At 35.7% G+C, this 6467-nt stretch overlaps 1 protein-coding gene across 8 annotated transcripts in view; it reads right to left on the minus strand.

Annotated features, from left to right (window-relative positions):
- Window positions 1-2457, minus strand: part of ralgapb (Ral GTPase activating protein non-catalytic subunit beta) — a 38756-nt gene extending 36299 nt beyond the window's left edge. For 7 of the 8 annotated variants that reach the window (XM_016477535.1, XM_016477533.1, XM_016477534.1 and 4 more), the window contains exon 1: window positions 2272-2457. The gene's annotated coding sequence lies outside the window, so the exon portion shown is untranslated. Of the gene's footprint in view, window positions 1-1779; window positions 2062-2271 lie in introns of those variants that run through there. The other variant, XM_016477528.1, reaches the window with a different exon arrangement.
- Window positions 2458-6467: the final 4010 nt, after the last annotated feature.

The following is a 6467-nucleotide window of genomic DNA, read 5'->3' on the forward strand; positions in this document are numbered from 1 at the left end:
CACACACACACACACACACACACACACACACACACACACACATGCATATAGGTCAAAGATGATAAAGGGTTTTCAAGCACCAAACAGAAGACACCCACAAAAATGCCATTTAGTGTAACAATAGTTCATATAACTTTAGTGTTCCTGTGGCTCAGTGGTAGAGCATTGTGTTAGCAACGCAAAAGGTCATGGGTTCAATTCCCAGGAAACACACATACTGGTAAAATATGTATAGCCTGAATGCACTGTAAGTAGCTTTGGATAAAAGCGTCTGCTAAATGCATAAATTATTATTATTATTATTAATTATTAACAAACAAAATTCTACCTTCTGTTTAAATTTCATGCAAATATCTGATAAAATGAGAAAGTTACAAGCAAAAAGATGTGAATAATGAGCATTTTCGGTCACATACCTTCTATTGTAATTAATGTATAACATTTTAGTATAATCCCTAATATTATAAATATCATAACTTTCTCAATCCTCAACTGATTTTCACAATCCAGGTGTCTTTGTAAAGAGAATTTTCTAATCTGTCTAGTCATGTGATCAATTTTGAGTTTAGGGGTGGTTGAAAATTTTGTCATCATACCTACATATTTGAATCGATTTTCAACGCGCTCGCAGTTAATCGTTACATCCCTAGAAATGAGATATTTGTTTAATTTTTATTGTGTTTGTTAAAACAAAAAATTTTTTTTTTTTGTCTCAGATTGTGTTAATTATAAATACAGTGGTTAAATAAAAAAAAATGTTCTATTGCATTTTCTTTTAAAAAATGTCAATAATTATCTATACCGAACGATATGAAACATCATATCGTTGATACATTTTTTAGCTATATCGCCCAGCCCTAATATATATATATATACATATATATATATATATATATAATTTTCAGTAAATAAAGCTATATTATGACATATACCATTACTGAGCTATAAAATGAGCCACCCGTCCTGTTTCATAACAAGCTTCCTCTTATCAGACATCAGTGTCTGCTGTCACACAGAGAAGTGATGACAAACCATGCAGGACGGTGTTTTGACAACATCACAGAACGTCCTGTGTGTCGATCACCTGATCCTGAGCTCATCTGACACCAGGAACTATCAGTGAGTTTCATCTCACTAAACAGAAGACCAACAAAGCCGAATCTAACCAATTACTGAAAAACCTCCCAACCCTGATATTACGCAGACGCTCCCCACGAGTCTCGTCCTTCTTCTAATCTACACACAATGCGAGCGGTCTGCTAATATTAGAACAAAAACTTTAAACATGGAGCCACGCCAAATGGATCTCAAACCCTCAGGAATAACACTGCTTATCTCTTACACAGAATAAAGACTGAAATACACATAGCACAAGAGATACATTAATACTAATGTATGTATTAATATTATTATATGCATGTATTTATTTATATATATATATATGTGTAAAAAATTTTACACACACTCTCTCTCTCTCTCTCACACACACTCACACAATTTCAATTGGACTTCCGTAGCCGCTGTGTTTGTTAGCCTCTGTGCTAAGCGATCGGACACGAGTCAATGAAGCTTTAAATCCTAACACAAACTTCCACATTCACGTTTACATATTCATTTTACGCCCTTAGACAATTTACATGCAAATTACACTCATTTTATCCAGAGGGCGAAAGGCTACAGTCTATTAGCAGCTCGCTAGCTAAGATAACGGTGACTGGGATTAAAACCAACAATGTATTGCTACAAACGTTCAAATAGATGAGCAAAAACCAGAATTACCTTCCCTGCTTGTAAATAAACCAGGCAAAAATATTACATCTGCAGTAGTTTTGGACGTTTTCCCAGCTTTAGCGCGAATCAATCAGACAGCGAGCGCTTCAAAACAAACACACGACAGCTGTCAATCATCGATCAGCATTTCTTCAAAGTCATCGAATAGTTAGTATTAAAGAGCTTTGTGTACACTGTAGCAGGCCGCAATGCGGGACTGTGGCGGTGTCTCAAATTCTAACTCCGCTCGCTAAGTAGATAGCGCACTTAGATTCAAGACAAAGATGCTATGGGCAATGCTAAGTAGGCAGCTAACATGTTTCTGTGTCTGCTATGCCTTAAAATAGTGTCTAAGCAAACAGCACATTTTGATTTGAAACTATAATGCCCCAGAGTGCTGTCTACGTAGGCAGCTCGCTAAGTTTCGGAACACGGCCCGAGTGACAGTTGACCGAACCGGAAACGCAAACGCAACGCATACATATAAATAAACCGCGTTACCTGATTCGGTTCACATATCAATTAGTCGGTCGTTCGGGTGATTTTGCGGGGAAAGCGGGCTTGATCGAGCAGCATGTTTGTCGGTACACCCGATGAGATCAGATCCGCTCCTCCATTGTCTGCACGGGCGGCGGGGGTTTGGCTCTGGCTGCAGTGGCTGATGTGAACGAATCGTTCGTTTGAACCGATTCTTCTGAATGATTCAATCGCAAGCGTTTGCAAACGGTGTTGCCAATTTAGCAATTTTGTTGCTAAATTTAGCAACTTTTCAGACTACCCTTGCAACTAAACAACACCCCAATATTGTCTGTCAGGTAATAAACAAACACAATTACGGTCTAAATATCAATCACACCACTAAATACAGTCAAAACGGCCAATTTGGTCGAAATTGCGTTTTACAAACATTAGAAAACGAAGTGAACACTCACGAAACGGGTTATAGTGACGATGTCAGACAGTAATATCGTTGAATATAATTATATGTAATATTAGCAGAGCTGGGTAGATTACTTACAAATTGTAGTCCGTTACTGATTCCAAATTACATGACGAAATGTAGTTAGTAACGTAATCAGTTACATAACACGGTTTAGGTAATGTAATCAGATTACTTTTAGATTACTTTTGACCTAACTCGTCTATCACATTGATTTAAACAGTTTAATCAAAGTACCATATGGACATAAAAATTCAAAATATTCCATTTGTTGTTATCAACAACATGAAGTGCATTAAACGTATATTACGTCAAGGAGCTGCACGGGGTTTAAAGCTAATAATTAATTAAATCATAAAAATGTTAAATTAAAACAAATAATTTTAAAATGAATCAAAATAAAACACTTACTGAAAAAATTTTATATTTTATTTGTTTACCTGCATATCATGTGACCACAACCAACGTCAAAGAACCATGAAAGGGATAGTTCACCCAAAAATGAAAGCTTGATGTTTATCTGCTTACCCCCAGGGCATCCAAGATGTGTCTCACGTGTGGATGCCGTGGGCACACCCAAAGCAGTTGGACATAGTGGTGTATTAGAGGTAAAAAATGATATAAATACTGTTCGGTTTCTGGCACAAACCGATCGTTTCGTGTCTTAGGACATCAATGTGTCGTCACGAGCCGCAGGGTTTCATTTGGATTTGTCTGTGCATGTTTTTTTTACTCTCATAGATTTTGTTACCATTGCCATGCATTATATGACTGACAGACTGCAACGGTTAAAGTTAAAAATCTTCGTTTGTGTTCTACTGAAGAAACAAAGTCACCTACATCTTGGATGCCCTGGGGGTAAGCAGATAAACATCAAGCTTTCATTTTTGGGTGAAATATCCCTTGAACATTCAAAAGTGATGCTTAATTATTGAAATATTTATTTTAAAATCTCAGATAAAAATATATTAGGTGAAAGATGACAAAACAGTTGGTGAATTTGTGCATTTTAATGTGTTTGAAAGACAAATGCCTTCCACATGCTAAAGTAACCGACTGAGTGATAATTCAAATAAAAAATAATGTGTTCATCAGTAGTTGATGCAATGTTGAAACACCTTAAACCTGAAATGATTTTTGTAAATCCAGTGGTCAAATGCTGACTAGTGTCTGATCTCTGTGTGAATGTCAAGGAAAATTATATTTTTCAATAAAAAAATTCAATAAATTATGAATAAATTATTGCTATTGTGTAAGTAATATGTAATCATGTAGTCTGATTACGAGCATTTTAAAATGTAATATAAGTACGCCTACTTAATTTTTGGAATCTGATGACGTAAACCAGGTTACATGTAATCAGTTACTACCCAGCTCTGAATATTATTCTGAATATTAATATTATTAATTCGATGAAATTAGCTACATGTTGTGTACATGTTCAAAAACGGGGCATTAACATGGTAGAAAAAAAATGTAATAAATATTTTAAAAATTAAAAAAAGAAAAACACTCGAAAACAACTCAAAATCATATCTGTTGGGATCTAGTTTATTTGGAATGTTGATCTCAGTATCTTAACTCAAACGAGTCGGCGAATGATTTGTATTGAATCGGTTCTTCAAAACGAAGCATCCGAACGAATCGATTTGTTCAAATGAATCAACTTCGCATCGCTCCTCCTTCAGGGCCGCACAAACTTCAGAGGTGGAGAAGAAATGCAAATGTTTAGGGCAGGTGTTGAATGACACGTAGCTGTAGAGGATCAAATGTTTTGCTGTTAAAACAACGTGTTGCTGTGATTGTTTGCTTGAATCGATTCTTACTTTGTTCATGAACATGCTCTATGAATAAGTTGAAAACAGCAAAAAATTGTTACTGTAAAATCACAATAAATGATACAATTCTGAATTATGCATTTAGAATCTTTATTTTTTTTGTGGCTAAGTACCATTTCTGTAACTAACTATAGTATTTTGTTTGACATTTGTCTGGGAGAACAATGTAAACAGAGCATCTGAGATTTCGGAAGCGGTTATAATAGTGAAAATGATTCTCCAAACCTCTTTCTGAGCTGCGCAGGACCTTATTCAGCATCTGTATAACAGGCCCTTTTGATGTCAGAGCCGTTGCAACACCACACAGCACTTAATTTAGTAACCCGAACGGGCAGGCGATATCAATTATTCAGGAGGAGAGTATTTACTGCATGGAGGAAGTGCACATCTGTGTGTTGTGCTAAAACTGATCCAGAAAACTGATTTTAGTCTGTTGTGTGGTTTTGTGTTTCTCTGTGTGGTTTGGTTGACTACATTATTGTGGTGCTTCTCTGTTTTCTCTTGAATTTGGTTAGTTAGGAAGGGAAAAAGGGAAGATTTGTATGCTGGTTTGCTTGTAATTTGGTAGGCTGTTGTTATTCTGTTTGGTGATATGTGTGTGTGTATAAACACATTATATAGAATAAATTATTGCTATTGTGTAAGTAATATGTAATCATGTAGTCTGATTACGAGCATTTTAAAATGTAATATAAGTACGCCTACTTAATTTTTGGAATCTGATGACGTAAACCAGGTTACATGTAATCAGTTACTACCCAGCTCTGAATATTATTCTGAATATTAATATTATTAATTCGATGAAATTAGCTACATGTTGTGTACATGTTCAAAAACGGGGCATTAACATGGTAGAAAAAAAATGTAATAAATATTTTAAAAATTAAAAAAAGAAAAACACTCGAAAACAACTCAAAATCATATCTGTTGGGATCTAGTTTATTTGGAATGTTGATCTCAGTATCTTAACTCAAACGAGTCGGCGAATGATTTGTATTGAATCGGTTCTTCAAAACGAAGCATCCGAACGAATCGATTTGTTCAAATGAATCAACTTCGCATCGCTCCTCCTTCAGGGCCGCACAAACTTCAGAGGTGGAGAAGAAATGCAAATGTTTAGGGCAGGTGTTGAATGACACGTAGCTGTAGAGGATCAAATGTTTTGCTGTTAAAACAACGTGTTGCTGTGATTGTTTGCTTGAATCGATTCTTACTTTGTTCATGAACATGCTCTATGAATAAGTTGAAAACAGCAAAAAATTGTTACTGTAAAATCACAATAAATGATACAATTCTGAATTATGCATTTAGAATCTTTATTTTTTTTGTGGCTAAGTACCATTTCTGTAACTAACTATAGTATTTTGTTTGACATTTGTCTGGGAGAACAATGTAAACAGAGCATCTGAGATTTCGGAAGCGGTTATAATAGTGAAAATGATTCTCCAAACCTCTTTCTGAGCTGCGCAGGACCTTATTCAGCATCTGTATAACAGGCCCTTTTGATGTCAGAGCCGTTGCAACACCACACAGCACTTAATTTAGTAACCCGAACGGGCAGGCGATATCAATTATTCAGGAGGAGAGTATTTACTGCATGGAGGAAGTGCACATCTGTGTGTTGTGCTAAAACTGATCCAGAAAACTGATTTTAGTCTGTTGTGTGGTTTTGTGTTTCTCTGTGTGGTTTGGTTGACTACATTATTGTGGTGCTTCTCTGTTTTCTCTTGAATTTGGTTAGTTAGGAAGGGAAAAAGGGAAGATTTGTATGCTGGTTTGCTTGTAATTTGGTAGGCTGTTGTTATTCTGTTTGGTGATATGTGTGTGTGTATAAACACTTTGGTTAGTAAAAAGGGAAGATTTGTATGCTGGTTTGCTTGTAATTTGGTAGGCTGTTGTTATTCTGTTTATTCTGTTTG

This window comes from Sinocyclocheilus anshuiensis, unplaced genomic scaffold (assembly GCF_001515605.1).
Source record: "Sinocyclocheilus anshuiensis isolate Anshui unplaced genomic scaffold, SAMN03320099.WGS_v1.1 scaffold1632, whole genome shotgun sequence".
NCBI lineage: Eukaryota > Metazoa > Chordata > Actinopteri > Cypriniformes > Cyprinidae > Sinocyclocheilus > Sinocyclocheilus anshuiensis.